Source organism: Bos mutus, chromosome 2, assembly GCF_027580195.1.
Source record: "Bos mutus isolate GX-2022 chromosome 2, NWIPB_WYAK_1.1, whole genome shotgun sequence".
NCBI lineage: Eukaryota > Metazoa > Chordata > Mammalia > Artiodactyla > Bovidae > Bos > Bos mutus.
Genome location: NC_091618.1, coordinates 133,804,138 through 133,828,075, shown reverse-complemented (window position 1 = coordinate 133,828,075; position 23,938 = coordinate 133,804,138). Strand labels below are relative to the sequence as shown.

Here is a 23,938-nt window from a genome sequence, read left to right as displayed (position 1 = left end):
TAGGAAGTCTAGAAACACCTGGAATAACAGGCAAATTTGGCCTTGGAGTACAGAATGAAGCAGGACAAAGGCTAATAGAGTTTTGTAAAGAGAATGCACTGGTCATAGGAAACACCCTCTTTCAACAACACAAGAGAAGACTCTACACATGAACATCACCAGATGGTCAACACCGAAATCAGATTGATTATATTCTTTGCAGCCAAAGATGGAGAAGCTCTATACAGTCAGCAAAAAGAAGACTGGGAGCTGACTTTGGCTCAGATCATGAACTCTTACTGCCAAATTCAGACTTAAAATGAAGAAAGTGGGGAAACCACTAGACAACTTAGGTATGACCTAAATCAAATCCCTTATGATTATACAGTGGAAGTAAGAAATAGATTTAAGGGACTAGATCTAATAGACAGAATTCCTGATGAACTATGGATTGAGATTCATGACATTGTACAGGAGACAGGGATCAAGACCATCCCCATGGAAAAGAAATGCAAAAAAAGCAAAATGGCTGTCTGGGGAGGCCTTACAAATAGCTGTGAAAAGAAGAGAAGTGAAAAGCAAAGGAGAAAAGGAAAGATATAAACATCCGAATGCAGAGTTCTAAAGAATAGCAAGGAGAGATAAGAAAGCCTTCCTCAGCAATCAATGCAAAGAAATAGAGGAAAACAATATAATGGGAAAGAATAGAGATCTCTTCAAGAAAATTAGAGATACCAAGGAAACATTTCATGCAAAGATGGGCTCGATAAAGGACAGAAATGGTATGGACCTAACAGAAGCAGAAGATATTAAGAAGAGGTGGCAAGAATACACAGAAGAACTGTACAAAAAGGATCTTCATGACTCAGATAATCATGATGGTGTGATTACTCATCTAGAGCCAGACATCCTGGAATGTGAAGACAAGTGGACCTTAGAAAGCATCACTACGAACAAAGCTAGTGGAGGTGGTGGCATTCCAATTGAGCTATTTCAAATCCTGAAAGATGATGCTGTGAAAATGCTTCATTCAATATGCCAGCAAATTTGGAAAACTCAGCAGTGGTCACAGGACTGGAAGAGGTCAGTTTTCATTCCAATCCCAAAGAAAGGCAATGCCAAAGAATGCTCAGACTACCACACAATTGCACTCATCTCACATGCTAGTAAAGTAATGCTCAAAATTCTCCAAGCCAGGCTTCAGCAATATGTGAACCGTGGACTTCCAGATGTTCAAGCTGGTTTTAGAAAAGGCAGAGGAACCAGAGATCAAATTGCCAACATCCACTGCATCATGAAAAAAGCAAGAGAGTTCCAGAAGAACATCTATTTCTGCTTTATTGACTATGCCAAAGCCTTTGACTGTGTGGATCACAATAAACTGTGGAAAATTCTGAAAGAGATGGGAATACCAGACCACCTGACCTGCCTCTTGAGAAACCTATATGCAGGTCAGGAAGCAACAGTTAGACCTGGACATGGAACAGCAGACTGGTTCCAAATAGGAAAAGGAGTTCGTCAAGGCTGTATATTGTCACCCTGCTTATTTAACTTATATGCAGAGTACATCATGAGAAATGCTGGGCTGGAAGAAGCACAAGCTGGAATCAAGATCCTTTACACATAAAACCCTAAAGACATCACCAGAAAATTACTAAAGCTCAACATTGAGAAAACTAGGATCATGGCATCTGGTCCCATCACTTTATGGGAAATGGATGGGGAAACAGTGGAAACAGTGTCAGACTTTGTTTTTTGGGGCTCCAAAATCACGGCAGATGGTGATTGCAGCCATGAAATTAAAAGACACTCCTTGGAAGGAAAGTTATGACCAACCTAGATAGCATATTCAAAAATAGAGACATTACTTTGCCAACAAAGGTCCGTCTAGTCAAGGCTATGGTTTTTCCTGTGGTCATGTATGGATGTGAGAGTTGGACTGTGAACAAAGCTGAGTGCCACAGAACTGATGCTTTTGAACTGTGGTGTTGAAGAAGACTCTTGAGAGTCCCTTGGACTGCAAGGAGATCCAACCAGTCCATTCTGAAGGAGATCAGCCCTGGGATTTCTTTGGAAGGAATGATGCTAAAGCTGAAACTCCAGTACTTTGGCCACCTCATGCAAAGAGTTGACTCATTGGAAAAGACTCTGATGCTGGGAGAGAATTGGAGCAGGAGGAAAAGCAGACATTGGAGGATGAGATGGCTGGATGGCATCACTGACTCGATGGACGTAAGTATGAGTGAACTCCAGGAGTTGGTGATGGACAGGGAGGCCTGGCGTGCTGCAATTCATGGGGTCACAAAGAGTCGGACATGACTGAGTGACTCAACTGAACTGATCTGAATCAATGAATATAGTAAAGTTTCAGGATACAAAATGAACACACAGAAATCCCTTGCATTGCTATACACTAATAATGAGAAAACAGAAAGAGAAATTAAGGAAACAATCTATTCACCATTGCAACAAAAAGAATAAAATACTTAGGAATAAATCTAGCTAAAGAAACAAAAGACCTATATATAGAAAACTATAAAACACTGATGAAAGAAATCAAAGAGGACACAGTTAGATGGAATAATATACCATGTTCATGGATCTGAAGAATCAATATAGTGAAAATGAGTATACTACCCAAAGCAATCTATAGATTCAATGCAAGGCCTATCAAGCTACCTATGGTATTTTTCAGAGAACTAGGAAAAATAATTTCACAATTTGTATGGAAATATAAAAAAAATCTTGAAAAGCCAAAGCAATCTTGAGAAAGAAGAATGGAACTGGAGAAATCAACTGCCTGACTTCAGACTATACTACAAAACTACAGTCATCAAGACAGTATGGTACCAGCACAAGGACAGAAATATAGATCAATGGAACAAAATAGAAAGCCCAGAGATAAATCCATACACCTATGGACGCCGCATTTTTGACAAATGAGGCAAGAATATACAAGGGAGAAAAAGCAATCTCTTTAACAAGTGGTTCTGGGAAAACTGGTCAATCACTTGTGAAAGAATGAAACTAGAACACTTTCCAACACCATACACAAAAATAAACTCAAAATGGACTAAAGATCTAAACACAACACCAGAGCTACAAAACTCCTAGAGGAAAACATAGGCAAAATACTCTTTGACCTAATCATAGCAGGATCATCTATGACCCACCACCCAGAGTAATGGAAGTAAAAGCAAAAATAAACAAATGGGACATAATTAAACTTAAAGGCCTTTGCACAACGAAGTGAACTATATCCAAGGCGAAAAGACAGGCTTCAGAATGGGAGAAAATAATAGAAAATTAAACAACTGACAAAGAATTAATCACAAATATACACAACGAACTCCTGCATCTCAATTCCAGAAAAATAAGCGACTCAATAAAAAAAATAGGTCAAAGAACTAAACAGACATTTCTCCAAAGAAGACATACAGATGGCTAACAAACACATGAAAAGATGCTCAATATCACTTATTATCAGAGAAACACAAATGAAAACCCCAATGAGGTATCATCTCACAGCAATCAGAATGGCTATCAAAAAGTCTACAAGCAAAAATTGCTGGAGAGGGTGTGGAGAAAAAGACACCGTCTTACACTGTTGGTGGGAATGCAAATTAGTACAGCCACTATGGAGAACAGTGTGGCGAATCCTTAAAAAACTGGAAATAGAACTGCCATACGACCCAGCAATCCCACTACTGGGCATACACACCGAGGAAACCAGAATTGAAAGAGACACGTGTACCCCAATGTTCATCGCAGCACTGTGCAAAATAGTCAGGACATGGAAGCAATCTAGATGTCCATGAGCAGATGAATGGATAAGAAAGCTGTGGTACATATACAAAATGGAATATTCAGTTTCAGTTCAGTCGCTCAGTTGTGTCCAACTCTTTGCGACCCCATGAATCACAGCACTCCAGGTCTCCCTGTCCATCACCAACTCCCAGAGTCCACCCAAACCCATGTCCATTGAGTCGGTGATGCCATCCAACCATCTCATCCTCTGTCGTACCCTTCTCCTCCTGCCCTCAATCTTTCCCAGCATCAGGGTCTTTTCCAATGAGTCAGCTCTTCACATCAGGTGGCCAAAGTACTGGAGTTTCAGCTTTAGCATCAGTCCTTCCAATGAACACCCAGGACTGATCTTCTTTAGGATGGACTGGTTGGATCTCCTTGCAGTCCAAGTGACTTTCAGGAGTCTTCTCCAACACCACAGTTCAAAAGCTTCAATTCTTCAGCACTCAGCTTTCTTTATAGTGCAACTCTCACATCCGTACATGACCACTGGAAAAACCATAGCCTTGACTAGATGGACCTTTGTTGACAAAGTAATGTCTCTGCTTTTTAATATGCTGTCCAAGTTGGTCATAACTTTTCTTCCAAGGAGTAAGTGTCTTTTAATTTCATGGCTGCCATCACCATCTACAGTGATTTTGGAGCCCAGAAAAATAAAGTCAGCCACTGTTTCCACTGTTTTCCCATCTATTTGCCATGATGTGTTGGGACCGGATGCCATGATCTTAGTTTTCTGAATATTGAGCTTTAAACCAACTTTTCACTCTCCTCTTCCACTTTCATCAAGAGGTCTTTAGTTCTTCTTCACTTTCTACCATAAGGGTGTTGTCGTCTGCATATCTGAGGTTATTGAGATTTCTCCTGGCAATCTTGATTCCAGCTTCTGCTTCTTCTAGCCCAGTGTTTTTCACGATGTACTCAGCATATAAGTTATATAAGCAGGGTGACAATATATATTCTTGACATACTCCTTTTCCTATTTGGAACCAGTCTGTTATACCATGTCCAGATCTAACTGCTGCTTCCTGACCTGCATACAGATTTCTCAAGAGGCAGGTCAGGTGGTTTGGTATTCCCACCTCTTTCATAATTTTCCACAGTTTATTGTGATCCACACAGTCAAAGGCTTTGGCATAGTCAATAAAGCAGAAATAGATGTTTTTCTGGAACTCTCTTGCTTTTTCCATGATCCAGCAGATGTTGGCAATTTGATCTCTGGTTCCTCTGCCTTTTCTAAAACCAGCTTGAACATCTGGTAGTTCACAGTTCACGTATTGCTGAAGCCTGACATGGAGAATTTTAAGCTTTACTTTAATAGTGTGCGTTAGTTCAGTCAGTTCAGTTCAGCCGCTCAGTCGTGTTGGATTCTTTCTGACCCCATGAATCGCAGCACGCCAGGCCTCCCTGTCCGTTACCAACTCCCAGAGTTCACTCAGACTCACGTCCATTGAGTCAGTGATGCCATCCAGCCATCTCATCCTCTGTCGTCCCCTTCTCCTCCTGCCCCCAATCCCTCCCAGCATCAGAGTCTTTTCCAATGGGTCAACCCTTCGCATGAGGTGGCCAAAGTACTGGAGTTTCAGCTTTAGCATCATTCCTTCCAAAGAAATCCCAGGGCTGATCTCCTTCAGAATGGACTGGTTGGATCTCCTTGCAGTCCAAGGGACTCTCAAGAGTCTTCTCCAACATCACAGTTCAAAAGCATCAATTCTTCGGTACTCAGCCTTCTTCACAGTCCAACTCTCACATCCATACATGACCAGAGGAAAAACCATAGCCTTGACTAGACGGACCTTTGTTGGCAAAGTAATGTCTCTGCTTTGAATATGCTATCTAGGTTGGTCATAACTTTCCTTCCAAGGAGTAAGCGTCTTTTAATTTCATGGCTGCAGTCACCATCTGTAGTGATTTTGGAGCCCCCAAAAATAAAGTCTGACACTGTTTCCACTGTTTCCCCATCTATTTCCAATGAAGTGATGGGACGGGATGCCATGATTTTTGTTTTCTGAATATTGAGCTTTAAGACAACTTTTTCACTCTCCACTTTCACTTTTATCAAGAGGCTTTTTAGTTCCTCTTCACTTTCTGCCTCAGCTATTAAAAAGAATTCATTTAAATCAGTTCTAATGAAGTGGAAGAAACGAGCTTATAGAGTGAAGTAAGTCAGAAAGAAAAACACCAGTTTAGTATATTAACACATATATATGGAATTTAGAAAGATGGTAACAATGACCCTATATGTGAGCCAGAAAAAAAGACACAGATATAAAGAACAGACTTTTGGACTCTGTGGCAGAAGGCACGGGTACAATGATTTGCGAGAAGAGCATTGAAACATGTTTATTATCATATGTGAAATAGATCACCAGCCCAGGTTCGATGCATGAGTCACGTGCTCATGGCTGGTGCATGGGGATGACCCTGAGGAATGGGATGGGGAGCAAAATGGGAGGGAGTTTCAGGATGCGGGACACTCGTACATCCATGGCTGATTCATGTTAATGTATGGCAAAAACCAGCACAATATTGTAAAGTGATTAGCCTCCACTTAAAGTAAATAAATAAAGGAAAAAGAAAAAAAAAAAAAAAAAGATGTGGACACGACTTAGTGACTAAACAGCAATAATGATAGTAATAGTAGTAATAATAGTAGTTACAATAACATTAGTGTTAGTCAAAGTTCACCTGACTGTGTGTGATACAATTTCATCATAGCTTCAGCTTCAATCGTAAAGAGATGCTTATTGTTAAGTACCCAAGGGCAATTTGTGCTACTGAAGGCAGGGCCTAGGGCTGCCTGAGTTGAAACCCTCTCTGAGCTGGGCCCCTTTTTCTCTTTCTCTCTTCCTTCCTTCCTTTTTTTCCTTCTTTCCTGCTCTTTTTCTTTTGCCTCAGTGCTTATTGCTTTCACTGTTTGCATTTAATCTCTTTAAAAACCAACTTCAGGCATGTGGCTGAATGTGGTTACCCCACAGAAGTAGCCTCAGGTCCAAGCTGACATATCTTTAGTTTAAATAATGAACAAAGGAAAACTAATATCTTTGAATCCCTATTCTAAATTCCTGAGAGAGAGAGAGAGATGGAATTTTTATGGGCCCTGGTGTGTTCATCTTTGTTCTAGTCAGTTATAGGCAAGGACAAGGTGACACTATGGGCAGATACCCCAAGAATTATTCATAATATTATCAATATTTACAGTAGTAATAGATGCCATTTATGGGATTATGTAATGTGTTAAATGCCTGCATGTATTATCTCATTTAATTTTCATAACGTTAGCAAGGTAGATATTATCCTTATTTTACAAGTGTGAAAGCTGGAGATTTAAGAGTGAAGTAACTTCTGTCCCAAGACATGAGTAGAAAGGCTTCAGTTTGAGCCTACATTTGCTTGGCCACAAAGCTCTTGTCTCCTTCAGGGAGATATCTTATTTTTTGTGTGTGTTTAAACTGTTAAAGTATAATTTTCCTAAGGTTACAAATCATGACTGATGCAAATGTAAAACAAACATACATCAAAGAGCTTATTCAGCTCACCAGTTAATGAGGGAACAAATAAAACATCAAAGCCAGCCTGAAGAACACTTGAAGATTTAGGTATTATAGGTAATTTAATAAAGAAAGTAGTTACTGGGCTAGATACAACACTGCTGAAAGTACTATAGGAACATAAACTGTAACCTTTGGGTAATTTACTGTCTTTAGTGAGATAATCTTATCTTGTTCAGGGAATCATCTGCATCTGTAAGGTGGTGTTTGCTTTCTTTGTGTTGGTGTAACTGTGTATTATACAGCTGATCTCTAGGAGGAGTCCTTGATGCTCTGGTGTCAGAGTTGGGGGCACCATAATGTTTTGGTCCTCTCCATGTTGATAACTAGAACAGTTTCCCAGGAATGTTGAGGGCATGGTGTTGAGAAACAAGACTTATAAAAACATCAGGTAGGTACCCAGCCCCTGATGTACTCTCTGGAAAAAAAGGATGCAAATAAATGAGAATGAAGATCACATACTCTTTCAATAAATAATGCTTGTTCTTATTGAAATGCTGCCTGACTCACTTGCCTGGAGTATCAGCTGCTTTGGGTCCAGGGTGGGAAATCAGTTTCATTTTTCCTCAAAAATAAATATATAAATACATTAAACAATACAATGAAAACCACTGTTTTCTGATATAATGACCTATGTCCCCATACACGGAGACACTAGCTTTGGGAAGTCAAAATAAGATGGTTAGGAAATAAAATGAAAATGCATATATTTTGTTACAAAGCACAATAACAATAACTTACCTATTCCTGCCCAAATGCTGCCTGTCCTTACAGGGGCTGTTCCCCCCAACATCTCTCCCCTCTGGCCCTCTAGGCTACTGACCACTCCCTTCTTAGATGCTCTCCTGCTCTCATGATCTGATGAACACACTGTAACTAAATGGAACAACTCCTCTTGTGTTGTATGCATATGCAGAGCTGCACTCCCTAAGAAAGAAAGAAAGTGAAGTGGTAGTCACTCGGTCATGTTTGACTCTTTGCCATTCCATGGACTGTAGCCTGCCAGGCTCTTCTGTCCATGGGGAATCCCATGGTAAGAATACTGGAGTGGGTAGCTATTTCCTTCTCCAGGGGATCTTCCTGATGCAGGGATAGAACTTGCATCTCCTGCATTGGCAGGTGGATTCATTGCCATCTGAGCCACCAGGGGATTTTAAGAGCAAGGACTTAACTTTGTTTTCATTTGCACAGTGTTTAGGATGCTGGGCACAGGGCAGTGGTGTGGGTGGGGTAGAAAGAATATGTACTTTGGACATAGGTTATCCTGGGGTTAGACCTAGCTCTGGCACCTATTGGCTTGTGACCTTAGAAAGATTGCTTAATCGCTGTGAATCTAGGTATCTTCACAGGCGAAACAGGGATAATAATGGTGATGGTGCCACACATAAGACACTTCATAGACTTTGGAGTCTAGCGATGGAAAATAGGACTCAAATTCCTGTTTACCTAAAGATGTAAAGTCAGCTTAGAGCAAAATAACCCTGATGTTACCTGGACTAATGGCATTTCTCTCCCCATCCAGGTATGAGGAAGTGTCTGCTGAGAACATTTGGTTCAAACTGGAACAGACATATTTGGGCAGAGTTGTCAAGCTGGCAGAGTTTACTTTTTATTCTATCTTTGGAGCTGTGAGGGTTTCCATCTAGATTTAATCAGAGTTGAATTAGTCAAGTCTGAAAGTGAAAAGTGAAAGTGAAGTCACTCAGTCATGTCTGATTTTTTGCGACCCCATGGACTGTAGCCCACCAGGCTCCTCTTGTCCATGGTATTTCCAAGGCAAGAATACTGGAGTGGGTTGCCATTTCCTTCTCTAGGGATCTCCCTGACAAAGGGATTTAACCCTTGTCTCCTGCACTGGCAGGCAGATTCTTTAGCACTGAGCCACCTAAGCAGCCCGCATGACAAGCTGCCACAATTCCTTGAGAACTGGCCTCAAAGAAATGGAAACAAATTGATCCTGTAACAGAAGATTAACTGTACCTAGAACAACCAACATGACACTGGTCAGTCCACTGATAACCAATTTGAAGATGACTGTCAGAGCTGACTGTGTTGTTTTTGCATGGAGCCTTCTCCCTCTGTCTACAATAGCTCTCACCCTCTGATTGTCAGTAGTGGGAGTCAGCCTTTGGACAGACAACACCCTTACCCTCAAGTTGCTGGCATCCAAAATAAAGCAAACTTCTTTTCACCAATCAGGCCTCTTTTTGGCTTTTGAGTGGCAAGCAGCTGAACCCCACTTTTTGTAACAATCTGTTCAACATTTCTATAATTTTGTTATTTCAAGACTGTTATATAAATGGAATCATACAGGATGGAAAATTTTGCGATTATCTTTTTCACTCAGCATATTTTCCTAATATTGATCCAAGTTACTGCATGTATCACTAGTTCATTCAATTTTTATTGCTGAGTCTTACTCTGCATCACGGATGGACCATTCTTGCCACTCATTTATTGAAAGAAATTTGCATTGTCTCAATTTTTGTCTATAATGATTAGAGTTGCTAAGAATAGTCCTTGAATGTAAGTTTTCATTTCTCTGGGATAGATATCCAAAAGTGCAGTTGGTAAGCACGTTTAATTTTAAAAGAAACTGCTAAACTATTTTCTAGAATGGTTGTTCTGTTTCACATCACTATTAGCAATGTACGAGTGGTCCAGTTTCTTAGCATACTCACCAGGTTTTATTACTATATTTTATTTTAGCCATTTTGATAAATGATATCTTTTCACTTGTTTTTCTCTTTCTGACTTACTTCACTTAGTATGATAATCTCTAGGTCTTTCCAAGTTGCTGCAAATCACAATATTTCTTTCTTAAGAAAGAATGGCTGAGTGGTATTCCATTACATACATGTAGCACATCTTTATTCATTCATCTATTGATGGATATTTAGGTTGCTTCTATGTATTGGCTACTGTAAATAGTGCTGCTGTGAACATTGGGGTATATGTACCTTTCTGAATTAAAGTACTCTCTGGTTATATGCCTAGGAGCAGAATTGATGGATCATATGCAACTCTAGTTTTAGTTTTTTAAGAAACCTCCATACTGTTCTCTTTAGTGGCTGCACCAACTTACATTCTTGCAAATTGTGTAAGAGGGTTGCCTTTCTCCACATCCTTGCCAACCATTGTTATTTGTTGTCTTTTGGATAATAACCATTCTGACAGGTATAAAGTTAAATCTCATTGTGGTTTTGATTTGCATTTCCCTGATAATGATTGATACTAAGCATATTTTTATGTACTTGTTGGGTATCTGTTTGTTGTCTTTAGAGAAATGTCTATCCAGTTCTTCTGCTCATTTTAAAATTATTTTTTTGATGTTGAGTTGTGTGAGTTCTTTGTATATTTTGTTTATTAAACCTTTAACGGCTATATCTTTGCACTTACCTTTTCCCATTCAACAGACTGCTTTTTCACTTTGTTGATAGGTTTTCTTAACTGTACAAAAGCTTTTTAGTTTGCCATAGCTCCACTGGTTTATTTTTACTTTTGTTTTCCTTCCTTGAGGAGACTTCCAACAAAATATTGCTAAGAATGTCAAAGAGCATACTGCCTATTCTTTCTTCTAGAAGCTTTATGGTTTCAGATCTTACATTAAAGTCTTTAATCCATTTGAGTTTATTTTTGTATATAGTGTGAAGAAATAGGCCAGTTTGATTCTTTTGCATGTAGTTCTCCAGTTTTCTCAACATCTTTTATGGAAGAGGCTGTCTATTCCCTATTGAATTAGTCAAGTCTGAAAGTCAAAAGTAAAAGTGTAGTCGCTTAGTCATGTCTGACTTTTTGCAACCCCATGGACTGTAGCCCACCAGACTCTGTCCATGGTATTTCCAAGGCAAGAATACTGGAGTGGGTTGCCATTTCCTTCTCTAGGGATCTCCCTGACAAAGGGATCTAACCCTTGTCTCCTGCACTGGCCTCAGGCAAGGTATGTTATTTGCCTCCAAACCAACAATAGTTGGTTATTTCAGGTTATTTCAGGCAAGGTATGTTCTTGCCTCCTTAGCTATAGATTAATTTACCATGTAACTGTGGGTTTATCTATGGGGTCTCTATTCTGTTCCATTTGTCTATTAATAATTTTGCACCAGAATCATAGTTTGTGTGTGTATGCTAGTTGCTCAGTCATGTCAGGCTTTTTGTGACCCCATGGACTGTAACCCGCTAGGCTCCTCTACCAATTATCCAGGCAAGAATGGCAAGGAGTGGGTTGCCGTTTCCTTCTCCAGGGGATCTTTCTGAACCAAGGATTGAATAGTTATTTCAAGTTGCTAATCTCTTAATTTTGAACTCATTCTGATAATCCTGCATTTCTACCCCTCCCCTTACAGTTAAAGTTTTTAACATCATATTTTACATGTTTTGTGTGTTTTTTTTTATGTGTATGTCTTAACTATTTGTTTTGTGTATGTTTTTGTTTTGTGTATGTCTTAACTATTTGATTGTAGATATAAATGGTTTTTACTACTTTTGTCTTTTAAGCTTCTTCTAGCCTTATAAGTGATTGTTCTACTACCTTTAGTGTATGTTACCTTCAGCAGTGAGATTTTTCCTTTCATAATTTTCATATTTCTACTTGTGGTCTTTTTTTCCCCCAGGCTTAGAAGAGTCCCTTTAACATTCTTTTAAAGCTGGCTTAGAGGAGCTGAACTCTTTGAGCTTTTGCTTGCCTTTAAAACTTTTTGTCTCCTTCAAATCTGAATAATAGCTTCAATGAGTAGTGTATTCTTGGTTGTAGATTTTTCATTTCATCACTTTGTATATCTTGCACCCATTCCCTTCTCATCTGCAAAATTTCTGCTGAAAAATCAGTTGTTTATCATACAGAGTTCCCTCATATGTAACTTTCCTGGTGGCTCAGATGGTAAAGAATCCACCTGCCATGTGGGAGACCTGGGTTTGGTCCCTGGGTTGGGAAGATCCCCGGGAGAAGGGAACAGCTACCCACTCCAGTATTCTGGAGAAGTCCATGGACTATACAGTCCATGGGGTTGCAAAGAGTCAGACACAACTGAGTGACTTTCACTTGCATATGTAACTAATTGTTTTTCCCTTTCTGCTTTTAATATTCTCTCACCATCTTTAGTATTTGCCCTTTTAATTACAGTGTGTCTTGATGAAGATCTCTTTGGGATCATCTTGTTTGGGACTCTCTGTGCTGCCTGGACCTGGATGTCTGTTTCTTTTCCCAGGTTAGGGAAGTTTTCAGTTATTATTTCTTCAAATATTTCCCTGCCCCTCCCCCTCTCTCTGGAGTTTCCCTCATAGCCCCGTTGGTAAAGAATCTGACTGCAATACAGGAAACCTGGGTTTAATTCCTGGGTTGGGAAGACCCTCTGGAGAAGGAAATGGCAACCCACCCCAGTATTCTTGCCTGGAGAATCCCATGGACAGAGGAGCCTGGTGGGCTACAGTCCATGGGGTTGTAGGAGTCAGACACGACTTAGCAACTAAACCACCACAACCACTCCCTTTCTTTTCTTTTTGGACCCCTAATAATGCAAATGTTAGTAGACTTGATGTTCTTTCAGAGTTCTCTTTAAATTCCTTCTTTGGATTTTTTTTTTTTTTTAATGTTCAGCTTGGGTGGTTTCCACTATTCTGCCTTCTGATCCATTCTTCTGTATCATCTAATCTATTGTTGATTCTTACTAATATATATTTTATTTTAGTCACTTCATTTATATTTGGTTCTTCTTTACATTTTCTAACTTGTTAAACTTTTCACAGTTCTTCTGAGTTCATTGGGCATCTTTATGATCATTACCTTGAACTCTTTATTAGGCATATCACTTATTTTCACTTTGCTCAGTTCTTCTTCTGAGTTTTTGTCTTATTCTTTTGTTTGGACTATATTCCTCTGTATTTTCATTTTGCCTGACTCTCTTTTTAGTTCTACATATTGGGTATATCAGGTTTACCAGGTGGTAAATCATCTGCCTGCCAATGCAGGAGACTCAGGAGATGTTGATTCACTCCCTGGGTTGGGGAGATCCCCTGGAGAAGGAAATGGCAACTCACTCCAGTATTCTTGCCTGAGAAATCCCATGAACAGAGGAGCCTGGCAGGCTACAGTCCATGGGATTACAAAAGAGTCAGACACAAACTAGCAACTAAACAACAACATCATTGGTATATCAGTTACATTTTCCAGTCCTGGAGAATCACCTTATGTGGGAGATGTGTGTGTCCCAGCAGAGCACTCCCCTCTGTTCCTGGACCTCTGTGTTCTAGGGGTGCGTCTTGTTTGTGCTGCATGGGTCTGGGTGATGTGATCGGACAATCACAGAGCTGGCTCCTGGCCCTACTGGCCGTCAGGTCTTTCCTCATGTGAAGGTTGCCAGTCACTGTAGGAAGGGCTAGTCCCAGAGGAGTGGCTAGTTGGGGGTTCCAGGGAGTCCTGGGGCTGGTGCCATTTGTGGCTGTATGTGGTTCTTCTCATAGCTGGCTGCTTGAGACTTGGTTTCAGGACTGACTCCAGCTGACTGGTGGGCAGTGAGCCCCAGGCAAGAGGCTAGAGGGAAGATTCCGATCTGATATATGTCAGCACCAGTGTTTTTGTGGGGGAGTAAGATGCCCAAAATGGCTTCACCACTGTCTCTGTCTCTAGGAAGAGTGTCAGCTGCCTCCTGGAGACTCTCCAAGATCAGCAGGTAGGTCTGATCCAGGCTTTTTTCAAATTACTGCCTCTGCACTGGGTCTTGGAGTATGAGATTTTGCCCTTCAAGAGTGGAGTCTCTGTTTCCTACAGCTTCTGACTCTCCTAAAGCAAATCCCTGGCCTTCAAGACCAGATCTTCTGGGGGCTTATCTTCTCAATGCAGGATCTTTGGCTGGGGAGTTTCTACCCCTCACTCCTTGGAGAAAACCTCTGCAGTTGTGATTATCTTTCTTTATGGAAGTCGCCCACCTGGAGTTTGGGCCTTGACTGTACCGTGAATCCACCCCTCCTACATGCCTCTTTGTGGTTCCCTCTTTATGTCTTTAGTTGTAGGAGATCTTTTCTGCTAGCCTTCAGGTTGTTCTCCTAGATAGTTACTCTGTAAATAGTTGTAATTTTTTTTTGTATGAAAGAAGCAATTTTATTAGATGAACTCATTTATTTGACACATTAAATTAGGCAAAGAAAAATATATGCACTGCATAAAAAGAATCACATTTTTGTACTACTTGAACACATAGCAGTGGTCAAAAATAATAAATTGTGGAATGGATCCCAGGATTTAATGCAAAAAATACCCTGTACAGAAAAATTCAGGCTTCTAATTTCACTGAATCCAGTACTAAACGTGCCTTCTTATATTTCTCAGCTTCTTTCAAGTCTTTTTCACTCTCTAATAACTGCAGAAGATCAGTGTGTGCAGCTTCCAACCTGTGCTGGCAGTATGGAATCACCATCCAGGACTCCTGCAGGATCTCAGCCTGTTTTTTAATAGCATAGTTTTCACCATCTTTGGCTTTCATTTTTTTCAATCTTTTCTTCTTGTTGTTTTGCTTCTTTTTCATACATCATTTTTTCTTTGACCAATCACTTCACCACACCAGTTTTGATCTTGATCTGCCTCACTCGAGGATTGGCCGTGGTCCCTCGAGTGCTGCAGAAAGGAGGGGCTCAAATAGTTGTAATTTTCTTGTGCTTGTAGGAGAAGGTGAGCTCAGGACCTTCTTACTGTGCCATCTTGACCACTCCCTGCCCAAAGTCTTTCAATATTTTATTTTTAAATTAAAAGAAAACTATGTGCCTATGCTAATTTTAATTTCATAACACCTTTGGTTAACTGTCAAAAATTCTGTAAGTGAATTGAGAGTTTTCTGCCTGATTTTTCACCTGGACTTTGAGTGTGAATGTGTGTATGTATGTATGTGTGATATATATGTAGGCTGAAAACAATGCAGCTGTGACCCTTTGGTGTGATTTTCCTTTTGTGACAAACTACAGTGAATTCCCTGTATTAAGACCTATATTGTTTTTGTTCACTGATGGATGAAAGTAAAAACAGGTCAGAGCCCACACTGTAGCTTTTCTATTTTAAGTATGTGACATACATTGAGCTCAGTTCTCCAAGTGGGGTCTTCCTTGCTACAAGCACTTTTCTCATCTTCATGAGCCATGGGTTGAGGAGCTCCTCCAGGACTTCACATGCACACACCCAACACCTGTATGCAGGTTTAGGATGGACACAATGTCTGGACTCTGCTGGGCTGTTTGCTGGTGAAGGGAGAGGGAGGAGGTATCTCTCCTCACAAAGGGGTTAAGTGTCTTCCCAGTATCAAGCTTCAGCAGAAGGCTGTGGGGAGAGGGCCCAGGGTGATGCCAATGAGGCCAGAATGAGGAGAGTGAGGGTGCAGTGCCACCAAGGCCCTGCTTGAGTGTTAAGAGCTTAGTTCCTTTTATTTCATTAGTTTTAGGAGATGGTCCTTCTTATTACCCTGTTTTGAAAGTGAGAAAATTAAAGTTTAAAGGTTGGTTGGTTTGTTGTTGTTTAATTGTTAAGTCATGTCCAACTCTTTGGCCAACCCATGGACTGTAGACTGCCAGGCTCCTGTGTTCATGGAATTTTCCAGGCAAGAATACTGAAGTGGGTTGCTATTTCCTTCTCCAAGGGGTCTTCCTGACCCAGGGATTGAGCCCATGCTTCCTGCATTGGTTGGCAGATTCTTTATTATGGAGCCACCTGGGAAGCCCTAGATGGGGTGGTTTAACTTGTCTCAAATCTTGTAATTGAAACTGGGGAGCCATTTAATCTGTGTAGGTAACCACACAGATGAATTCTGCAGCCCCTCATTACAGAGGAGGTGGGGAGGAAGCATGGCCCTCAGGGACTGAGCAGGCCCCCAGGGACTCGTTTTCAGATGGGATCACACCAGGTGGAAACCACTCCCACCACACAAGAGCTGTGGTCCCAATGAGTGCAGAACTGGGAAACAGGACATCCCCATTCAAAGACAGAGGTTTGTATGTTACCCACCCAGTTTCTCTCCAGTCAGGTGTGAGTGTGTGAATGAGTGTGCTAAAGACAGATAGTGTGTAAAGTGCACAAGATGGTACATGGGGACAATCTCAAATTTTTTAAAAAATGAGCCAGAACAAAGAGTACCAAGTTATATATGACCAGGACCCAGACAGGCCACACTAGGACACAAGCTGGGCTGAAGGATGGGTGCCTGCAGAGTGCTCTTGTGGGACTTAGCAGTCAGGACACAAGCTCCTCATGAAACATAGTGGGCAGAGTCAGCGTCTGAGTATCCCAATGCCTTGGAAGGACCTGGAGCTTGGTGGTGCTTTCAAAGATTGATGAGTGGATGCATGAATGAGCAAAAAAAAAAAAAAAAAAGACTCATATGATCGAGGCCAAGAGGGTCTTCCTACAAATTTCATTTTTGAGGTTGGATGACTGGGGCTTCAAAAATCGAGAATGTCCTTGGGATCAGGTATTCTACTTTGGCCATCTGACATGAATAGCCAATTCATTGGAAAAGACCCTGATACTGGGAAAGATTGAAGGCAAAAAGAGAGGGGGGAGGCAGAGGATGAGATGGTTAGATAGCATTACCAACTCAATGGACATTAATTTGAGCAAACTCTGGGAAATAGTGGAGGACACAGGAGCCTGGTGTGCTACAGTCCATGGGGTTCACAAACAGTTGTACATGACTTAGTGACTGAACAACAGCAACAATAACAATTCTTTGCATAACTTTGGTAAATAACTTAAAATTTTGACACCTCAGCTTCCTCATTACTGCACTGCAGGCCTGTTAGGAAGATTGGACAGGCTGCAAGAGGAGACACATTAGAACCATAGGTACAGGGCTGGGAGCTGGAACACTCCTTTAGTGACAACTTCCTTTAGTGACAACTGTCCTTTAGTGACAACTTCCCTTTAGGGAAAACTGTCCTTTAGTGACAACTTCCCTTCCATGGCTTTTATTTTCCCCTCCAGGTATGAGCTTATTTGCACTGCCTCTTTCCTTCTCTGTTTCTGCCACCTTTTCTCTGTGCCTCTGTCTAATATGATCATGAAACCTGAGTTCAATGCAACCTCGTTAACTAAAATTCTCTCACCAATTGCACATGCTTTCTCTGTCTCTCATTTCCAACCTTTGAGGTGGAGGTGATTGATGGATGATTAGCCAATGGATCACTGGGTTTGATCTGTTCTCATCCAATAACTTTTGTAGGGAGTGGTCATATTGTGGGAGGAGCAAGCAAACTGGTAGACAATCTGGGGATTAATCCTCAGGAGCCTGTGCTGGTGGGATGTGTGATTGGTGCAGGAGCTGCTGAACACAGGCTAGCTTTTCTCTCCCTGGAAGCATTGCTTTCCTCCTCCTCCTCTGAGTTGGCCTCTGCTGGTGGGTCTTCAAGAAGATGGAGGAACCAATGTTTGAAGGGAGTTCACCAGAACCATTTGGTAAATTCATGTCTTGGAATCACCAGGATTTTGCTGCTAAGATTCACTTCCTTCCCTTTTGATGTCCTGTTATTTGCAAGATGCTATCTCAAGCAAATTTATGCTTTGAATCATTTGGAAGGAAAATGAAGGGTGATTTCTCATACATGCACACTTTCCCTTCTGCTTCACAGTTGCCAGCTGCTCTGTGAAGTTGTAATTCCATTGCTTAAAACAAACAAACAAAAAAACTAAACAACCACAAACAAATCAAAGTGCGCTATCTTTCAGTGAGAGGGAACAGGATTCCAAGTTAACTGTGGTCTTTTACCCAAAGTCAGTAATAGTTTATCAGTTTATCTCATGTAATTATAAGATTAAGTTCAGTCTCAAAGCAAGCAGAGGAAAACTGACAGGGTGTACCTATGTCCCAGGATGTCAAGATGAGAGCGATTCGGAAAGCAGTGACTGCTTATCAGTGCACGGTGGGAGGATGCTCATGTCATTGGCTGAAGGTGCATTTTGCCCATCTGTGTGGCAGGGCAAGTATTAGGTGAGCAGGCAAAGAAATTGGGTATTTGAACTTGCTGTGAAGAGTTGCTCCTTCAAATCCCTCCCCAGATTGGGGTGGAGAGCAGCAGTGGGGTGGGCAGGAAAGCTGCCGGGGGAGATTGTGTTTCCTTAGTGCCCACAGTGCTGCCAGGGAGCCTGGGTGAACCTGTGGGTGGCTCCACAAGCCCCACTGGCAAGCCTTGCAGACTTGGGGAGCCTGACTGGGAGGTGGGGAAGTGAGTCCAGAGGCATCTCATCTGAATAGGAACATCCTAGAGTGATGGCATCTGAACAGAACCTTTGTGTAAATGCAACCCAAAGTTCACTCCCACCTGGAAATCAGCCTGGAGGGCAGCAGTTCTGGAGAGGAGGAGAAGCTGGTGAAGAAGCTTCACTGGTCTCCAAGTTTCTGTGTGTCCCTGGGCTCCATGAACCTGGCCTAGGGAGTGCTTATTTGGGCAGGGCTCCATTTCAGACATAGAGATGCCTCAGAACTCAGAGAGAGTTGGAGGCAGATGGCAGAGCTAGGGATGGGTCCTTCTGCATTCTCTAACTCCCATCGTAAAGGTTAGTCATTGTCCATCTGTCATGTGCCAGATAGCACTGTGGAACACGGTGGGCCTGACTTTGAGCATTGGCTGCACTAACTTGCTAACTCATGCCTCTGCAGAGTTCAGGTTTTTCACATTGTGACAGGGACAGGAATGACCACCCCACTGCAGCTGTTTCATAAACATCATGAACATCATGCTGCTCTGTGCCCTTTTGGGGCAGCTGCTCTCTTCCTGTCCTTTGGCTCACAGACACCTCCTCTAGGGAGCTGCCTGGTTGAGCTCAGGCTCCTTCCATAGCCATCTGGCCCTGGCCTTCTGCAGGATCAAGGGATCCTGTTTCCTTCTCTGTGTCTCTGCCTCTGCAGACAACAAGGCCAGGGTTGGCTGGGCTTCCAAAGTGTGACAGGAGCAGAGTCAGACAGGAGGCACCCCCAACCTCACCTCCACTGATGCTGGAAACCCACCAACTTTGTGACCTGAGGTTCGATTTACAGCTCTGTCTAGATAGGAGCTGACCTGAGAAAGCTGGAGTGGTAGAAAGACCAGAGTATTTGAGTTAGCCACAGGCCACTTTTTGTTAATTATGTATCTAATCATTTGATGATTATGAGTCGATCACTTCTTCCATAGTTTCCAGACCTGTAAGGTAGGTTGGTGCTAATAGTGCTGTGAAAAGCTTACTAAGGTAAGATTCCAGAGGTTGGCACTGAGTGAGTCTTCTCTCTGCCTCCCAAGCCTAATAGTGCCGGGAGCCGGTGAGGCATTCCTCTCGTGACAAAGGTCATGAGGAAGGAGGCTCGGCATACGCAAAGGCGGGATTGAGCCTCAGGAGTCCGCCCGGATATTCTCGAGCATTTTCCCCCCAAAAACCAGAGTCTGCCTACTTTATTGCTTTGTGCTCTCACCTCTGACTTTACTGGGGGCTGTCCCCTACCACCATCTCGCTCTCTCTGTCAAAGAGTTAACTTACAGCTCCAATTAATAAAGTTCCTGGGCAATTAGGAGTGTTTAAATCCAAACCCCTCAGATGGCTCTCTAACTCGCCTGACAAGTTTACCCGGACTCCTACAGCTATGCATACGATTGTTTACAGTCTCCCAGCCTCGAGAGGCACAGGAAGCGTAAGATATTCAAATAGCTTAGAACCTCTCAGAGAGTTAGAAACTGTCAGAATAAACTAGTAAAGGATTTCATTGATGAGCAAATGCTTGCTGCCAAGTTTTCACATCCCCTGAATTGTATCCTTGAATGTGTATTAATTAATATAGTTGGTATGTAGAAAAAATAAGTAGCGGCCTTGGTGTTAGTAACTTTAGACCCTTAAGGTAATAAATTCTTTCCTTTGTTGTAAACCCATTACACATCCACCCTATAGGAATGCAATTTTATCTTTGGAAGATGGCGCCAAACCTTAAAATAATTACTCTTAAAGAAAATAAGTCTTTGTTGATAAGTCCTTGTCAAGAGTCATAAAATGTTAGTAGGCCTTCTGGCCAGAAGATGATGTAAATCACCTAAACCATTTGTATACGATAAATTTGCAGGAAAGAAACCCTGGTTTTTGATAAGAATCAAAGACTGCTGACTTTGCATCCCCTATTATCCTCTATGTGTAACTTAGGGTATAAAAGCCCCTGTTAAAAATAAAGCTACGGGCCTTGCTCACCAATGCTTGGTCTCCCCATGTCATTCTTTCCTTTAACTTCCGGCTGAAGTCTCCATCTGGAGCGTGGATATCCTCTGCGACCACTTATTTGCCTGGGCTTCTAAGACCCACTCGAGAAGGTGTCTAAGGTGGGGCACCTTCCGCTATTCGAGAGGGCGCCTGCGGCCTCCGTGGTCAGAGCTAACCTGGTGTCACGGGTTATATTGATTTTCCACGTAAACCAAGCTACTCAGCCTCTTTTCTCCACTGAATTTTCCTACTGAGCTATCCTCATTCTATTACTCTTTATATCTCTAATTACCATTTGAATACGTCGCCGACGCCGTCTCCCCTTCGAATACCCTGGATCAGCCGGGGCTGGTCCCCGGCATAATAGGGAAAATGACCTCCAACCCCCTTCAGAGCCTGAATTTCCTCATTGGTAAAATGCTGATAATGTTGATCGTAGGTACCCATTCATTTATTCCCCTCTACCTGCCCTACTGTCATCTGACTGACATTTGTTTGCTGCTCCATCCCAGGAACTGTACCTTGCCCAGGGGATTGCTATGAGATCATAGGCAGCAGCCCACAGCTCCCAGGTGCACACACAATTGAACACTCTGTGAGCATGCTAGAACAAGATCCTACCTCCCAGTCCTGCCGGAACAGACAGACAAACAACACTAGGCAGCCACACAATGACCTGGTAACTCCATTGGCTCCTGACTTTCCTCCCACAACAACTCCAGCCTTGATCTGTTCTCCTTGCCTCCCAGATAAAATTTACCAAGACATCTGCTTTTTGAGTTGTTTCCTTGTCCTGCAGTACTCAACCTACAATACACTCCTGCTGCCTTGAACGTTTTCCAAAGTTACGGACATAAGCCCCAATCCTATAGTAAGGCTCTCTGGATTCCCTTGCATCAAAGCACCTCATGTCACCTGTGTATGCCGCCTCCCTTGTTCCATCAAGTAAAGCACCCAATTCTATTTCTCTTCCTGGTGGTCTTTGGCTGGTGAGCATCAACAGTTAAGATTGGGACAAAATAAAATATTGGAAATCAAAGTGTTTTGTAATTTTCAAAGCCCTCTGCAAGTGAGGAGCAGGCTTATTCCTCTCCTGGGACAAAGGATTGAATCCCTGAGGACAGCTTCAGCTGTGCCCTGTGGATGATGGCAAGTTCTACCTGTATATCAAACCAGCCTGACGAAGTCCAGCATATTCCAAATTGATGGACTGTGGTTTGATGCTTTCTTGGGCTAGTTTAACAAACTTGCAATGACCTCCACCCGGTAGAGAAGGTGATAGGCAAACAAGGAAATCCAAAGTAGAACTTTTAATCATGTTTTAATTCAATTCCCACTTAATAGCAGCAAAAAGTTCAACCCAAGAACTCACCACACCTTTTGGGCACTTTCCTACCTTCTAACATCTGGTCTTTAATTACCCTTTAGTATTTATTTCATCCAGGAAACAGGCTGACTCCTCTGCCAGATCATCCCAGAGCAGGGGACAACATTAACAAATAAAGTGAGAAACACACACATTTGTCAACAGATGGATTCCAAGAAGTACAGTTCTATGCAAAATGCCTTTGCTTTTAAAAAGCATTAGTACATAAATTAGTCTGTCAGAAAACGTGTGCAGCTAATTGTACAGAAAAAAATGTAGTCCTACAGTAATATCCTCTGCATATAGTCACTTCTTACAAAGCAGAGTGATTGGGCATACTATTAATGGAATAGAAGTCAAACTGTATTCATTAAATTGGTTTTTTGAGGAAAGAAGCTTATTAGAATCAATTTTATAACATATTTATTCTTTCTTACAACTTCATGAGTATTTAACTCCTGTTTGCAGACCGAGTAAAGAAGCAATTTTGCCACTTCTGGGGTAATATTAAAAACAATAAATTGTAAAAAGCATAGGTTTTTCAGACCAGGAAGAGGGGGAGACATCCTAATACTCTATGTTTCTGTGTCTGTCTGCAGGGCCTGAGGTGGGCAGGGGCAGCTTCCCAGCGGCCATAGGAAATTGGAGGCTGCTGGTGTGACCATGGAGAAGGGAGATAACTCTATTAAAATGATCAGGTTTGATGTGTGTAGATCAGTGAGCCAAGCTCCACATGTGAACTGCGAGGAAGCACTTGGACCTTGTGTGGATAAGCACTGCCAGTCTACTAACAATCCAAGTCATCCTGGCTTGTTGCAAATCTGACTGGTCTTTGTGATGAGGACTCCTTGATGCCTGGGCTGGATATTCTCATTTCTGGACCTGGCATGTAGCAGGACTACTTAGTGTTTGCCCAATATATGTTTTCTTGCAGGAGCAGTCCTCTGCAGTATCTTGCAGGCTGCATTTGTAGAGGGCAGTGTTGTAGAGTGGTTAGGTACTCAGACACTGGAGCTATGTGCTCGGCTCCATTCTTGCTCTGCACTTCTCAGCTGCATGACCTTCCTGGGCAGGTCACTTTGACTCTCTGCATGTCAGGTTCTTTTCTAAAAACTGGGACAACTATAGGCCTTTTTTGTAGGATTGTTGTGAGAATTAAAGGAGCAATAAAACCTTTCATGCAGGGTCTGGTGTGAGATTCTGGGTGTGACCCAGTGGTCTGTGGTTATTGAACATCTGCTAGGGGCATGGACATCTGGGTGGTTTTGTGGAAAGCAAAGTTGTGGCCAATAATGAACATGCTTGTTTAGTGTTTTATATTTTCTAAGAACTTTTTGTGTTGCACTTTGATCTTCTGGGAACAAAAACAGCTGTTTTCTTGAGGACATTTCCCCCAAAGAGAATCTGGCATTTAGTTGCTCACAAGTCCTTCCCAACCTTAGGAGTAATGGAAGTAGCTCTGGTCTGTTGGCCTGGGTACTGCTCAGTGGTGGTGGGAGGGTGTTTTTCCATTCACCTCTGCATCCCCAGGGCCCAAGTCGGGGCAGCTGAAGGTGGAGACTGAACTCCAGGGATACAGTGCCATATGAATACTGATGGGAACAACAGAGTCAGAAACAAGCCAGCCCAGGGTCCAGAATGTAGGCTTTGGGGGCTGAGGGTGGGAAGCCTGGCAAGAAATAATCTTAGAGGGATTCCAGCCTGGAGCACTTCAAGGATCAGTGAGCCAAAACTGCTGGACACATGCTGTCGTCCAGGCAGACAGGCTACAGGGGCTCATGACAGTGGACAAGGCAGGCAGAGGCTACAGGTTCTGGCTGGCCACACAAGAGGCCCAGCTATGGGGTCTGGGAGCAGTTTGAAGGGTCCATCTTGGCAGAAGCAAGACTTCTTGGCCAGGTCTGGGTCAGGTCCTGCATCTGTAGAGGCCGACAATTTATTCACCAATTTATTCTTTACCTTGGTAAAGTCCTTCCTGTGTGGACTGGGAACTGTGTTCACTAATTCTGGCTTAGCATTGGCTGGACATTTATAAAAATTAGTTAATAAAAT

The 23,938-nt window shown here is 42.2% G+C and overlaps 1 pseudogene; it reads right to left on the bottom strand.

Moving 5' to 3' along the window:
- Positions 1 to 14,578: 14,578 nt before the first annotated feature.
- Positions 14,579 to 20,967, bottom strand: LOC102273386 (tubulin-specific chaperone A pseudogene; annotated as a pseudogene).
- Positions 20,968 to 23,938: the final 2,971 nt, after the last annotated feature.